The following is a 16,988-nucleotide window of genomic DNA, read 5'->3' on the forward strand; positions in this document are numbered from 1 at the left end:
GGAGAAAAGCGCTGACCGTAATCCTGTGACCTACATTTCCTCGCTCCTCCATCATCCACTGCCCCCCGCCCCCCGCCCCCCAAACCTGTACTCAGTTGCACAACAGGAACAACACAACATAGCCTTTAATATGGCTCTTTAATCAACTTCATTAAAAAATAAATATTGATTTATTATTATTATTATTATTATTATTATTTATTTTATGGGCTTCATTGGACCACTCTAGTCAAAAATACAAAGTTCTAAACAAGTTGTCACACAGGGATACAATTTGGTTCAACAATAACTTAATATGATATTTAGGTAATATAATTATTAGAGTCTATTCTTATACGAAAGGTGTTTTGCTCTTCTGTCTGCCCAATATTTCTTCATTCTTTCAGATATTTTCTTTCTTTCTTCATCTGAGACCACTCTTCCTGTACTCCTTTTATTGATTTTCATTTGTAGTCTGGTTTGCGGGTCTTGCAGTATTCTGGTTTTCTCTGTCTTGTTTTTTAGGTCATCTACTGTAATTTGAAGTTCTTTTATATCTTCCTTAATTTCTGTGATCCATTTAATGTCGTTCTTGCTATTCCTCAATTTTTGTATTATTTTTTTACTAATTCTGTTTTCTGTTTTCTGGAGTTCTCATCAGATGTCCAAAGGATGAGATGCGTTTCTTCCTGATTGTGCTCATGACTGGTTCTATTTTCTTATATACTGTTTCATTTGATGCTATTCTCCAATGTCCATTTATTATATACTGTTTATTTATACATGTCCTAATTATTATTCTTTCTATTTTTAGTATTCTGTCAATTTCTTCTGTATTAGTTGTTTTGAAGATAGTTTCAGCTCCATACGTTATTTCTGGTTGTGTAACTGTTTTATAGTGTTTTAATTTTGCCTCTATAGATAGGCTTTTTTGTTGTATGTAGTTTTGGTAATGTAATTTGCGTAGTACAGTTTTTTAATTCTGTTCTGCCATGATGGCTTCTCATTTAGATTGTATGTTATTATTTCGCCTAAATATTTAAATTTATCAACAGTTTTGATTTCCTGTTCTCCTATTGTAATTTTGTTTGCAAGTGGTGGATCAGTTAGCATAATCTCCGTTTTTTCAAATGATATTCTAAGGCCTACTTTCTCTGCTATTTCTTGTAGTGATTTCACTTGTTGCCTGGCTTCTTGAACAGTGTTGGCTAGGAGAGCAAGATCATCAGCGAATCCCAAGCAGTTTAAGCTAATATCATCTTTTGCACTTCCAATTCTTATTCTCTTTGGGTTGTCCTTGTACCATTCTCTCATTATGTATTCCAGTGCACAGTTGAACAGTAATGGTGATAGGCAGTCACCTTGTCTTAAGCCAGTTTTTATGAGGAATGGTTCCGAAATTTCTCCTATAAACTTCAGTTTTGATTTGGTATTGGTTAGAGTGAGTTGTATTATTTTAATTAGTTTTGGATGGAGTCCTAGATTTCTTAAAATTTTTAATACTGAAGGTCTGTGAAGACAGTGATATTACTTCTTAAAATCTACAAATGTTATTGCCAGAGGTTTGTTCCATTTCTTGTAGTATGCGATAATCAATTTTAAACTAATTATCTGCTCTGCACAGCTTCTCCATGGTCAGAAACCTCCCTGATGTTCCCCTAACTCCTGTTCTAATTGCTCCTTGATTCATTCATATATTGATTTAATAACGTTGAAACAATATTTTCAACAATCCGTGATTTTTGCATCCCCTGCAATGCGGAAACTACACTGAAGAACCAAAGAAATTAGTACACCTGCCTAATAACGCGTAGGGCCCCCGCGACCACGCAGACGTGCCGCAACATGACATGGAATGAACTCGACTAATGTCTGAATAGTCCTGGGGGGAACTGACACCATGAATCCTACAGGGCTGTTCATAAATCCGTAAGAGTACGAGGTGCAGCAGAGATCTCTTCTGAACAGCACGTTGCAAGGCATCCCAGATATGCTAAATAATGTACATGTTTGGGGAGTCTGGCGGCCAGCGGAAGTATTTAAACTCAGAAGAATGTTCCTGGAGACGCTCTGTAGCAACTCTGGACGTGTGGAGTGTCGCATTGTCCTGCTGGATTGCCAAAGTCCGTCGGAATGCGATGGACATGAACGGATACAGATGAACAGACAGGATACTTACGGACGTGTCACTTGTCAGAGTCGTATGTAGATGCATCAGTGGTCCCATATCACTCCAATTGCACGCGTCCCACGCCATTACAGAGCTTCCACGAGCTTCAACAGTTCCCTGCTGACATACAGGGTCCATGTATTCATGAGGTTGTCTCCATACCCGTGCACTTCCATCTGCTCGACAGGATTTGGAGCGATACTCGTCTGACAAGGTAACATGTTTCCCGTCACCAACAGCCCCATGTCGGTGTAGTCGGGCCCAGGCGAGGCGTAAAGGTTTGTGTCGTGCAGTCATCAATGCTACACGATTGGGCATTCGGCTCCGAAAGCCCATATCGATGATGTTTCGTTGAATGGTTTGCACACTGACACTTGTTGATGGACAAGCATTGAAATCTGCAGCAATCTGGGGAAAGGTTGCACTTCTATCACGTTGAACGTTTCTCTTCAATCGTCGTTGGTTCCGTTCTTGCAGGATATTTTTCCGGCCTCAGCTGTGTCGGAGATTTGATGTTTTACCGGATTCCTGATATTCACTGTACACTCGTGAAATGGTCGTACGAGAAAATCCCCACTTCATCGCTGCCTCGGAGATCCTGTGTCACACCGCTCGTGTGCCGACTATAACACCACGTTCAAACTCACTTAAACCTTGATAACCTCCAATTGTAGCAGCAATAACGGACCTAAGAATGCGCCAGACACTTGTTGTCTTATATAGGCGTTGCCGACCGCAGCGCCGTATGCTGCCTATTTACATATCTGTGTATTTGGATGCGCATGTCTGTACCAGTTTCTTTGGCGCTTCACTGTATGATTCCTCGAGAAAAAATAAATAGAATGTTTCTGTAGGGTATTTAATGTAGTTAAAGATTCTTATAGGAAACATTTTCACTGGAAACGGCGCTTTTCGAGTTATCCAAGATAAACCTAACAATGTGACCTTTAAACACTTTGGCCCCTTCGCACCCTAACGCTCATTCCCCACTGGTCAGGACTTTTAGCTTGTTACTCATGGCACTACCTTCTATCAATGTGCGATTATACGACTTCTTTCTCCTAATTGAACTTCTCTGGTCTTCGTTGACTAAGCTATTACGTTGTTTAGAGAAATTACGGACAACCTAAATTTGGATGGCTGGTAAGGTATTAGCGTCCTCAATATTGCGAGTCCGCTGTCTTGCCACTGGGCCAATTCGCTCGATGTCTACCATCCAGGTCGAGCACTATTTAAAACCTATTTACCAGAGACGCATGTTTCAATAAGGGCTCGTCACCACACAAAAAGTTCTGTAAATTTGTAAATATCTGCTGCCAGTTGTCTACAACCAACGCGCGAAGACTCAGAAAGAGCTTCGCGGTTCCTCCCACATTTCAAACTGCGGCCTGTCCCGGCTCCGACAGGCAAACATCCCGTCCGCTATCGTAACGCTTTACGACTCCCAAACGTCTACATTTGCTTCCAAGAAGTAAAAAGCACTTTGCATAGCCCGTGACGTGGCCAATGCGTCGTGTGTGAGTGTGTGCACGCGCAGGCCTTTCCGTAGTAAATAACGTTTTGTTACGTTTCCAGCGCCTCGTAAAAGAAGCTGAGTAAAGTTCAAACATCATGAAAGAGTTTGTACGCTGTTGACTACGTCGTGTATCGAGGATGTTTGAGAACTTCACCGATAAATATTTTGGTGTGACATGTCACACACAGAGAAGTTATTGTCGTTCAGGAGTATAATTATTGTTTTTAATCCCTGGTTCATGAGTAATACGCATGGGTCTGGCGTGTTGTTCATGATACGCTACGCACGCCCTTAAATGTGACGTTTTGGGTCCAGTACGGACTACTCACTGTTTAAGCCCAGCGGCAAAATTACGAGATGCAAGCTTTTCAGGACTGTGTTGCACTTTATTCCAAATGAAACCAGACGTTTGTCTGATTGTCCCAATATAATTATGCTTTCACGTTGTGGTAACTGAATTCTGTTTTACGTAGTTTGACGATCACTGCTGCGTCGGTATGAATTCCACAATGAAGCATGGCCGAACGTTTCAACACATCTTACATAATTTCAGAAGGTATATGCGGACGACCTTGCAGCGTCTAGAAATAGAGAAGCTACAATGTCTGGCTCTAATTAAAAGAACAATTGAGTGAGATGACCTTGCTCGCTGTGCCATTTATATTGCAAGGAAAATGAAGTGGTCTACAGCAGGGGTTCCCAGACTTTCTGTTACTGCGTACCACTTGAAATTTTTGGAAAGTTGGGCGTAGCACTATAGTTTGTTCAATTCTGAACGAACTCCAAGGTGTGGATGTGAAGTTGACGTTCCTTTACAGTTCTAAAACTAGCCATGTACGCGTATGAGGTTTTTATCAAGTTAATTTCAGCGTTAACAAAATTTGCCATTCATTTGGATTATTTGTTGCAAAACGCAGATTTCGTATGAAAAAAGGCCACTACCTCAGTTTGGTTACATCTTTGATGGCGCCTATGAGCATACAGTGCATCGGAGAACTGGGTATCACTGGTTTCTGTACCGGTCTTTACTGTAAAGCTAAATTGCAGTAGATTTCATCATATTTGCGGTTTGGAGTTGGGTTAGGTTTTTTAACTGCATCCCTGGAAGTGTGAGGCTTAAAAATCACTTCACGGTTAACTTAGAACACTATCACGTGTAAGTCACGCAATCAAGTGAAACTCCGCGTCGCATTTTTTGTAGTCAAGAATCAGCTTGCTGTAATACGCTCACTCCGGTTCCAGACGCAAGCTTTCTTCGTTTCACGACGCCATTTAATGCAACGCCAAAGAGGGTGACAGTAACAACAATAAACTGTTCGCTGCATAATGACTATTGCATCGCCACTCATTGGAACAACAAATAAGTTGACAGCAGTTGCAAAGCGGCACGAAAATTTTACTGTAACCAACGACAAGACTAGATCAAAATGTCGCCATCGTCAAAACGAAATCAATCGTTCCCGGCCATTGCAGCGACGACTAATGAAGGCAGGGGTTGGGTTGGTACAATCCGACCCTCTTATGTCCTCTGTAGAGTAAAAAGTAATCATTCTGTGGTAAACAACAATATACGAATGATACTTTTATCAATGAGTTTTCTCACTATTAAGTTACTTTAAAAATACAGTAACACAAGAGAACAATTTTACTTATAATGGTGTTTTGTTTACTTGTACACGGAATACTTGAAATGGCCCTGCGTACCGCCAGTGGTACACTTACAACCGTGTGACAACCCATGGTCTACAGGATCCATTAGATAGAGAACAAACAGGAATTCTGACAGAGAAATCAAAAAGATACATCTCAAGAGGTCAGCGTCTCGTTCATCCTCTAGCTTCAGTAAACGTACATGTTATAGCTGAGATTAGTGCCACAAGAAAACTGAGCAGTTTCAAAAATGCGCCGTTAGCAATAGGCTTTAGATGGGATATCAGAATATGGTCATTAATCATGAGATGTGTTCATGCAAAGAAATGCCGAGTGTTGTAATGGCGCTTCTGACTGTTAGCTGTTGCATTAAACTCTGTCTTCCGAAAGAACCAGCACAGTTAATAACTGTAAAGCCTTTCCTTAATGCTTCCAGTTATTCAGCTAAAACCATTACATCAATAACGAACTTTCGTGCAAATATATGTTGGTTCCCTATAAGATCACTTAATTTATGCACTATATATTTCCCGCAAGCATCAAATTCATCGTTAGAACGAACGGCGTTCTATGTTTGAACAAGATTTTCTCGAATGCTGGTCTTCGACAATCAAGTAGGAGAGCAAATAAAATTATTACAAAGAAGGATCGCTTCTATTTTCGCACTCTCTTTGCAATAAAATGTCCCAGATGAGTTGATCTTTTAATTAACCACCTCTTTTGTTCTTTAGGATCCACTTCCTCGTAGTTATTAACAAAACCGGCGTATGACTTGTTTTTCTTGACTCGGTTATGGTAAACTTCAGATTTTACATGTAAGAGGCAAGGAAAATGAATATTTCATGATTCAAGTGTCGTAAGTATGACATTTTCTTTCGCTACTACACGCACTAAAATAACACTTGGACACTCTAGCGTCAGTGAGAGTAGACTGGTAGCTGAGCTGAAGTTTGAGCGTCTTAATGCACCGACTTGTTGGCAATCTTGCATACACACAAAGCTCCAGCACACGAGTGTTTTGCGACTTTGTCAAGCTTCATTCATTTCATGAGAGACTGTCAAACTTCCGTCCACACGTAACGTTCTATTTGAGAAATCTGGCTTGACAATGCAAAACTGACGACAAAACATTGCGTGTAGATCAGGCTAAAAAAAGCGGCCAACGCCGTATCGATGCGCCTGTGAGAGGGCCAACACAGCCTTAAGGAAAGATCGCGTTTTGTGCGAACCCACCTGCACGTGTCTCCAAGTCCGTCCTCGTTGCCGATGCTGCAGCCAATGGCGGCGGCTGGTGCTCGTTCGCCCTTATATGCGCCGGTCGTCTGCTCCGTGGCGCAACTCCCGGGTCGCCGATTATCAGCAAGTAGCGAGAGCTCTTTCCCACAGTGACACCTCTGCAGCGGCGAGCAGAAATAATAGGCCGTCGCTTTCGCGCTTATCGGCCGCATCAAGAACGCTTCCGGTCAGAGCTGGGGCAGAGTTACCTAACGATGCATAGCTCGGTTTGCATGGAGATGTTTTTCCTGCCGGTGAACTCCAGTGGGAAAGAAGAGTTTGACCTTATATCATTTGGCGATACGTTATTCCGCTAATGATGGAATCGGGAGTCTACACTTTGTTGCAATTTTCTGATTGAAAAAAAAAGTGCAGTGCAGTGTCGATTATCCGAACGTCGGTCAACCGAATGATTGTTTAACCGATTGTTAACCGCTCATGCGTACCGTCCTCCCCAAACTGTCGTCTTGCTCCCCCTCACCCCTCTCTCCACTCCCCCTCCTACGCACCAATGCGGAGTTGCCGACAATAGTAATGGTTTGTGCTCTGTTACGATCACTTGTGTCTACTTCTCTGCGTAAAGTAAACTTGCGATATAAAGTGCATAAACATAAATGTGTTGTCCTTTCTAAGGTTGACCAGACGTCCCAGTGTTGCCAGACCAGTCCAGATTTAAAAAAAATGGTTCAAATGGCTCTGAGCACTATGGGACTTAACTTCTGCGGTCATCAGTCCCCTAGAACTTAGAACTACTTAAACCTAACTAACCTAAGGACATCACACACATCCATGTCCGAGGCAGGAATCGAACCTGCGACAGTAGTGGTCGCGCGGTTCCAGACAGAAGCGCCTAGAACCGCTCGGCCACCCCGGCCGGCCCAGTTTTTCACACAAATGTCCTGGTGCCCTGAGAAAATCATTAGGGACACATAATTGTCCCGGTTTTTAATCGACAAACAAAATGCGGACAATAATATTCCACATTTAATTAAATATTTGCGAAAAACAAGTATCCTAGAAGTAAAACGTAATAGAAATATATATTTTCATAATACCCACTATAGGCTGACCACATTTGGTTCAACTCATGTCATGCCTAAAGAAAAAGTTAGGGATATGTTGAAAAGAAAAGCAGGTATTACCTACCTCCGCCTCTAACTTGCCGACGTTCCACTTCATGGTCTCGAGACAAGTAAAAGCAAAACCCAAGGATATATAAATGGCCATTTCTCCTAACGGGACTGCAGCCATATGGAAGTTAATATTGTGAAGAATGTGAGTGATGCGGCGTGTGTTAGCAGTGCTTACCGAAAATTGGTTGGTAATCAAACTACATCTGAAATTTCCTATATAATTACTCATTAATAATGTGGTACACTTTTTAGGATTAATAGATTGTGCCTAAATACCTAACAAGTGAATAAACATGGCAGAAAATATATCTGCGCTATTACAATAAAAAGTATATATCAGTCTTTTTTTATTTCTAAAGAAAAGAATTTTTTTGTATGTAATGTACCTGCATGTTCCATTCCAATACACAAATTGAAGACACATTCTTGCCATGGGTTTTGCAGCTGCTGCATCGTCATGGGCCTATTAACGATTTCAAAATATCACTATAACTGACAACGAATGTAACCGTAAATGTAGTAATGAAGTTAGATACAAAGTGTAAACAGAAGTGTCCCGGTTTTTTCTCTTTGGAATCTGGTCAGCCTATACCCTCTGTGAGAGATAAATACCAGAGGTGAATCTGCAAGTTATCTAATGAGTACAACGTTAGTAAGTCGATGTATATAAAAGATGTGCATCACTCGAAAACTCGTGAAACTATGAAGCTTGTCACAAACAAGGATCTAGGTGATGGCGCTTACAAGTTGCCTACACAAAGAAGATCACAACCACTTGCCCTATTCTATGTGAAAAGGCAGTTAAATTTCATGAAAATCTTGGAGGCTCGTCGAATTTTAAGGCAGTCTCGGGCTGATTACAGCGTTTTAAGTCAAAATACTGCATTCGTGAGTTTCTAATACAGGAGAAAAAAACTAAGGTACTTATCGTGGAAGAAGATCACACTCTCGAAAACGTTTATAATGCTGACGAAACTGGCCTCAGTTGAAAAGTTTTGTCGAAAAAACTCCCGTTTCAAGTGGTGAATCAGCAGCACCTGGTTCTTAAATAAGTAAGGATCGTGTTACTGCTTTAGCTTGCGTTGATGGTACTGGTAGCCAGCAACTTCCTATGCTCGCCTGAATGGATACTGCGCTTTTCACGGTATGTTTTATGGATGTTGTCATAAGCTCTATAAAAGCTCACCGCTTAAAAAATGGCAAAAGGGAAAAAAAACGTTATTGTTCCTTGACAACGCACAACTCAACTATCATGTGATACCCTACAAGAAAATTACGAGCTCTCCCACCTACTGTAACCTCCTTATGACAGCCCACGGATCAAGGCATTACAGAAAAGAATTGTTATATACTTTATTGTTAAAAAGAGAAGTGGCAAAAGTCTGTTAATAAATAAAAAATATTGATTTAATAGAAGCGTCCTACGTAATCGGAGCAGCATGAGATAATGTAAAGGTACAGAATAAATAAATAAATAAACATGGAATAAAATGGTGGGTATGGTGGAAAGTTCACATAGTGATATGTCCGAAAAGCTCTATATGCAGAAAAAACTCAATTGCCTTGAATGTGATGAAGAACACGTTAAAGAATGTATGAGTGTCGACGATGCAGATCAAATGAATCCAGTCATGCAGAATAGCGAAACTGTAGACCTAGTCTCAAAGGAATTAAAGACATTAGATGCCAGTGAGCATTGATTTAAATCAATGGGGAAAGTTGAAAATTTGTGCCAGACCAGGGTTCGAACCTATGTCTGCCACTTACTAGGCAGGTGCACTGACCACTGCGCCATTCGGACACAGTGGGCATGACAATTGCACGGAATACACTAGAGCTCTACCCATAAGGTCCAAATTCTCACCTTACCCAAGCACTACTAATATAATGCCCCTTGCCCATTAGCCTCATTACTCGTGGCATCTCGCATGTCCGAAAGAACAGATACCACATACGTAAGTCAGTCGAGGACGGCCAATGATTCCCTCAGGACGGATGTTCATCAAGCTCGAGCTCTTACGGGAATCGGCGAGATGGCGCGAGTAATGAGGGTAATGGGCAAGACGCACTGTATTAGTAGTGTACGGATAAATTGAGAATTTGGGCCTGCAGGAGGCGTACCAGGGCAGTCCGCGCACTTGCGATGACCACTGCGTCCAAACGGTGCAGTGGTCAGCGCACCTGCTTAGTAACTGGGAGACACGGGGTCGAATCTCGGTCTGGGACAAATTTTCAGCTTTCCTCATTGATTTAGATCGATGCCACTGGCAGCTGATGTGCCCAGTTCCTTTGTGTCTTGATTCATAGTGGTTACAGGATGAAAATGGTGTCTATTCTTTCAGACATGTCTGAAAGAACTGACACGACAAATGTGAAACTCTATGCCTCGTCACTGATAAAGCTGACGCCACCAGCATCTCATCAACTAATGCTCCAGAAAATGAAGATGAAAATATACCGGCTGCTTCTGAAGCCGATATAAAAGTTTTCTTGGTATGGTACAGCATCATATTGTACAAAACTACTGCTGGAGAAGACCAACGTTTTGGCCACGGTTGCAGCGGCCTTCTTCTGGGTCTACTGGTGCTTATGAAGCATTTACATGTTTAGCTACTGCCCTATGATGGTTTGAAGCTCAAGATAACAGCGACCGTTATCACATTACCTGTTCCGAAAAAATGGCGTGACTTACATGCTCCTAAGCGGGTAGGCGTGCTAGGACAGACCAAAATTAACTTTCTTTTAGGCTAACCGTTAATTCTACACATATGTACTGTTCATCCAAAATGCACATATATTACATGTTTTTGGTTTGTTAGTCTGTACGCATACATTTCTACTGTACTTGCCTACGTAATAATGATAAAAGATATTAATGTTATTGAAAATAAACGTAGTTTTTATAGGTAAATAAAAGTAAACAATTCCATTATCCGAATAAACCGGTTTTCCGAACACCCATGTCCCACAGTTTCTTCTTCTTCTTCTTTCGGTGCCTATCCGGTTCGTATGTTGGCGACCATGATGGCTGTTCATCTCTTGTTGCTAGCAACATGGAACAGTTCTGTTGAAGACATAATGAACCAGCATCTAAGGTTGTCAAACATATTCGTGTTCTTCCAGGACCTCTTTCTCTGCTGATTTTCCCTTGAAGTATTTTTTGTAGCAAATCATATGTGTTTGTATTATGCACGATATGTCCTAGATATTGCAACTTTCGGCACTATCTTGATTAATATAGTTGTTGTGTTCTTTTTCTCAAAACTTCTGCGTTTTTCACTCTCTGGATCCAATGTATTCTCACTATCCGTCTATAAAATCACAATTCAAAGGCCTCCATCGTCTTCTCCTCGTTTTTATTTAAAGTCCATGTCTCTACACAATATAGGGGAAGAAAATATACATAGCAGTGGAAAAGTCTGATTTTTGTCCTTAGACTGTAAGGGGTAGACTGGGGTGTAAGGAGAAGATACCTTCAAATGCCATCCTCATCTGAACGTGGTGCACCCTTCTTCAGACTGACGAGGTTCTGGCGACCGAATGACATCCGGGATAAGAAGTCCCTCCTCTCTCTTGCCAATAGCAGATTGAGGTTAGGGCTATTTTTTGCACTAGAGGTGGAAAACTGGCTCTAAAGGCGGAGAAACCACGAAGACGGTGAACGGCATATGAATGGACGACATTAAAGGCATTATGGCATGTCCATGGCTATGCTCATGGCGAAATTAGCATCCGGAGCAAGTTCTCCATTCGGATCTCGTGGAGGAACAGTTATGAGTACAGACATGCAAAAAATCAAATGACCCACTGCTACTGGATCGTCTTTCATTGTCTTGTGTTTCAGACATTTTTGGGTTCTTCAGCTTCACAGCCTAAAAAAACATTTGTTTTGAAGAATTTGACATGTTTCTTTGATAAAGAGGAAAGAGAAAAAAATTATATAGTTGTCGTCCTCATTCCGAAAACTGGTCTGGTGCCACTCTCCACGTTAGTCTATACCGTTCAAGACTCTTCATCTCTGCATAAGTACTGCAATACTGCAACATACATCTATTTGAATGTGATGGCTATAGGCAAGACTTAGCTTCCCTCTACGGGTTTTACCACCCACACTTTGCTCCATTACCAAACTGACAATTCCTTGATGCCAAAAGGTGTATCCCAAATGGCTCTGAGCACTATGGGACTCAACTGCTGTGGTCATCAGTCCCCTAGAACTTAGAACTACTTAAACCTAACCTATGGACATCACACTCACCCATGCCCGAGGCAGGATTCGAACCTGCGACCGTAGCAGCAGCGCGACTCCGGACTGGAGCGCCTAGAACCGCACGGCCACCACGGTGTATCCCATTAACAGATCCCTTTTTTTAGTCAAGTTCTGCCATAAATTTCTTTTTGTCCCGATTTTGGTTTAATATCTCCTCATTAGTTATCCGATCTACCCACATAATCTTCAGCATTCTTCCGTAGCACCACATTTCTAAAGGATCTATCGTTTTCTTGTCTGAACTGTTTTCCGTTCATGTTTCACTGCTGTACACGACTACATTGAGGACAAATACCTTCAGAAAAGACATCCTAAATTCTAAACATGATAATAAATTTCTTTTTCATAAATGATTTTTCTTTCCATAGAGAAGTATAAACGTTAAATAAAAGTAAACATAAACTGTGTGCTGCAGTCGTCAAACCACCAAAAACATGTTTGCATTATTATTCAATGTAATGTTAAAATATACAGAAATATAGTGTTTCCGAAGAAAAAAGGAAGTTTATAGGGTTTCACATTCCGTTGACGCCAAGGTCAACAGAGACGTCACAAAATCATATCGCTCAGGGATGGGCATAGGATACCAGATGTCACTGTTTGACAAGTATCGTAGTTGGGTTTCACAAAGACTATTCTGCGGTACTGGCCCCACATTTAGCTAGCATTTATCGCGAATCTTCCGCCCACCGCATGGTCCCAAGCGACTGGATAAAGGCGCAGGTGACTCCTGTATGTAAGAAGAGTAAAAGAACGGACCCACATAGTTACCAACTAATATTCTTAACATCGGTTTGTTGCAGATTTCTTGAACATAATCTCAGTTCGAATGTAGTAAATGTCCGCTTTCAGTGGATGTCGACTGTTCATTCGTGAAATACGGCCTTCCTGCCTTCAGCGTTCCAGAAAACTTCCTCACACCCCTGAGCGATATCCCATCCACTTACGCTGATGGTTCTGTCGCCTGACAGCAGTCAGCAGGATAGGCGTGGTGATGCGCCCTGCTAATTGGTCGTAGTGGTGTCATGTGTAGTCTACAAGGCAACACCTGTTGTGGGTGGTACATCCCCATGGTGCTCCAGTTGCACTGTAGCGGAATAATATACGATTCTTGTTATATTACTACTGTGCTCTAAAATCGGAGACAGTCGCTATACGCTCCTCTAGCTAAGTGATCTTGATTGTGGAGCGAGTGTGTATTTGCCAATGGTGTGGCCAGTATATACAACAAGACAATATGTCATAACAGTCCACTTGTCAAATAACTTACTAAAAACTATACGCCGCAGCACACCTGAACATCAAAAGATTCTCAGATACCGTATTAAGTTGCCAGTACGTAGGGAGCAGTAAAATGTAAGCAATGTTGGATTTTCTGTTGACTTATTTCCAATTAACTAATGTTCTATTAAATGTACTAAACCATCCAGCGAAGCGAACCAGAAAGTAACACGTTAATCTCTTTCGCCTCTACACTACAAGCTGTAGACTTCCCCGTAATCTGGATTCATTCTAACTGGTTACGTAAAAAAAATCTTAATGTTCATCATTGAATCAAATTTGTTTGACTGTTAAATCCAAGCGTCTCGGCTTCCAAATTACCGTCTCCTTTTTCCTAACACAGCGATCCATCTCTGGCAACAGCGGCCCAGCAGTGGCAATCCCCTCGCCGTCCGTGTCTGGTCGCTTCTTAATGAACTCGACGTTTTCCCCATACCACCTTTCCTGAGGGTCCACTTCTGTACACCTCCACGGTCTATAATTCCTCCACAGCTTCTACTGGACCTATTGCAAGGCACAAAAGGCTCCGTTCCACCTGAGGCCTTCCGCCGGCATTTTCTGTCTCTCCTCAGCGAGTTCCAGTGCTCACAAGTAGTCTACACCGATTGATCAATGGTTGACAGTCTTGTTGGCTTCGCTTACGCTCACGTTGGACATACTGAATAACGCTCCTTGCCGGATGGCTGCAGTGTTTTCACTGCAGAGTTGGTAGCCATTTACCGCGCCCTTGAGTATATCTGCTTCTGCGCCAATGAGTCCTTCGTCATATGTAGTGACTTCTCAAGCAGCCTACAAGCTCTCGACCAGTGCTTCCCTCGACATCCTTTGGTAATAACCACCCATGAGTCTCTTTATGTTCTCGAGAACAGTGGACGTTCAGTGACCTTCATTTGGACCGAAGAACTTGTCGGGATACCGGGCAATGAACTTGCTGACCGCCTGGCCATACAGGCTACCAGTAAACCAACCCTGGAGATTGTCCTGCCGGAGACCGATTTGCGATCAGTCTTCCTCAGAACACCAAATAAACTCCGTTTTATCAAGGAGACAACAAATGTGTGGCGGTCATCAATGCGAGACACTCGCACGGACTCAGTTGTCCTTTGGCACCTCCGCATCGACCATACGTGGCTAAAACATGGTCACCTCCTCCATCGAGAAGACCCACCTCAGTTCACTGTGACTCCCCTCTGACTGTCGTCCACGTCTTGTTGGACTGCCCAATTTTATCCGTTATGCGGTGGACTTTCAATCTTCCCAGCACTGTACTTACGGTCTCGGGCGACAATGGCTCAACAGCAGATTTAGTTTTGTGTTTTATTAGCGAGGTTTTTTTTATCGTACCATCTAAGGGCCTTCTCTCCGAGGCCTCCACCCGCTCACCAATTTAGCTCTCTATCATCCTTTCTTCGCATTTTGTTTGCTTTGTTGCTCTTCCTTTCCCTATGTGTGTTCATCTCGCCTTGTCTTTTTGGGCTGGACATTTTAGTGTGTTGCAAAGTGGCTGGCTCATCCTCTTTTATTCTTGTGTTCAGCCAGCCCAGACCATCTACTCTATGGCTTTAACACCTTCCTCTACTGTTCCTTGTTGTGTACATTTTCCCCCTTTCTTGTTCGTTTGTTTCGTTTTCTCTTTCGGTGTGGTTCCCCATTTATTTTAGCCTCTTTTACTTTCCCAAACTAAATTTGGGTGTTGCTTTAACTAAAGCCTTGTTTGCATCAGGAAAAAGGGACTGATGACCTTGTAGTTTGGTCCCTTTGTATCCCAAACCAATCAACCCGTTCACCATTTAATAAATGAAGCAAAACTTCATCTTACAGTGAGTCATGTTTACTGTGCGCAGACAGTAAAGAACTGCCTCCCCTACACTGACTTACAAGACACACAGAAACCCAGCAACTGATACCATTAGTAGTAAGTAACCAATTAACACTTTAGAAAAGAATGTATAGCACTAGATGTCAACGCTCACTGAGTAATACGTAATCTGAGATGGAACATAGCTCCCCCTTTTTTTGTAAAAGGCTGGCCGTGTCCCGGCCACTGCTTCATAATTAACAGGTCCATTAGAATCAATCATTAGTCTACGTCAATGCATGAAAATACCATACAATATCTGTCCTTACACCCGAAACAATTCAGTATTATACATCTGTATAAGTAATCTTCTTGCACCCACCAGCAAATTTATTGTTTCAACTTTACTCATTCTAGCCACTGCCGTGGCCTAATATCAATGTATTATTTAATAACTGTTTCAACAAGTGGACCTGAACTATTTGCTGATATAGTACCACTCTCATTACACAGTACCATTTAGCAAATACGTTCGAGCAGCTATCTAATTTCTAAAATAAAGCTGCACAATATATAACACGAATTTAATCACGAAGATCAGGTGCAAGAAACAGATGCACCATCTAATACTGTGGCGTTAAAAATGATGACAGCAATATTGTCGAGGGACAGGACCTGCGGCAAATATTCCGTCAACACAATAGTCGCTTTTCACTTCACGCATCTGTCCTCCAGAGACGAGGTATGTGCAGGCCGCCTGCTTCAAGCCACTGTTGTCTCCCGTACACACCTTACGAGCCGCTAGCCGCTCCGTCCCTCGTAGCTGCCAGTTAACAAGCAGCGGATCTCCAAATCTGCGCCCCGCTTACGACAACCGGCTTACCGTCCTCAAGTGACCGTCGGCAAAGCTGTTACATACTCTACCGCCAACTTCCTTCTTCTCCAAAGCTGAATCGTTCGCCCGAATAAACCAGCTTGAAGCGGAAACGATCCGCTACAGCCGGCCGCTGTGGTCGAACGGTTCTAGGCGCTTCAGTCCGGAATCGCGCTGCTGCTACGGTAGCAGGTTTGAATCCTGCCTCTGGCATGGATGTGTGTGATGTCTTTAGGTTACGTAGGTTTAAGTAGATTTAAGTCTAGGGTACTGATGACCTCAGATGTTAAGTCCCATAGTGCTTAGAGCCATTTGAACCATTTTTTTGATCTGCAACACCGGAACAGGGAAGTATCGCCAACCTAGATCGGGTGTTGCCAAACTTTATCAAAGTGCCGTGCAAAAAAATGATTCAAATGGCTCTGAGTACTATGGGACTAAACATCTATGGTCATCAGTCCCCTAGAACTTAGAACTACTTAAACCTAACTAACCTAAGGACATCACACAACACCCAGTCATCACGAGGCAGAGAAAATCTATGACCCCGCCGGGAATCGAACCCGGCAACCCGGGCGTGGGAAGCGAGAACGCTACCGCACGACCACGAGCTGCGAACAAAGTGCCGTACACAGCATATTTTGTATGACTAATCTAAATACTCCCATCCTTTTTCTAAGAACTTTTCCGTCATGCCGTTTTGTCTTCTGTACCTTTCAGCTCTACTCTCATTGGCTGCCGACCAATATTTTGCTCAGAAAGTTGCTTGAAATGCAGCATATTTCACACACTTTCATCATTTCGTTGTAAATGACCACATTTACGATTTTGGTGCGATTATATTAAATCCTTGGAGGAAAAATGTACGGTAAAATAAAGTACATCATTTGACTATGTATGTACAACTCGAAAGAGATACACAGTGTGATAGAAAATTTTCGTTACAAACTTCTAGGACTTGTAGGCGGCAGTCAGTAAGTAATATATTGAATAGAATCCCACGCCGGAAACGTTATCCAGCGACGCTTCAGAGCGTCAATGT

At 42.3% G+C, this 16,988-nt stretch overlaps 1 protein-coding gene across 1 annotated transcript in view; it reads right to left on the reverse strand.

The window, feature by feature from the left end:
* LOC124776575 (acyl-CoA Delta-9 desaturase-like) overlaps positions 1–6,629 on the reverse strand; it is a 136,911-nt gene extending 130,282 nt beyond the window's left edge. The window contains exon 1 of the mRNA XM_047251622.1: positions 6,549–6,629. The gene's annotated coding sequence lies outside the window, so the exon portion shown is untranslated. The remainder of the gene's footprint in view (positions 1–6,548) is intronic.
* Between the last annotated feature and the right edge of the window lie 10,359 nt (positions 6,630–16,988).

This window comes from Schistocerca piceifrons, chromosome 2 (genome assembly GCF_021461385.2).
Source record: "Schistocerca piceifrons isolate TAMUIC-IGC-003096 chromosome 2, iqSchPice1.1, whole genome shotgun sequence".
Classification (NCBI taxonomy): domain Eukaryota; kingdom Metazoa; phylum Arthropoda; class Insecta; order Orthoptera; family Acrididae; genus Schistocerca; species Schistocerca piceifrons.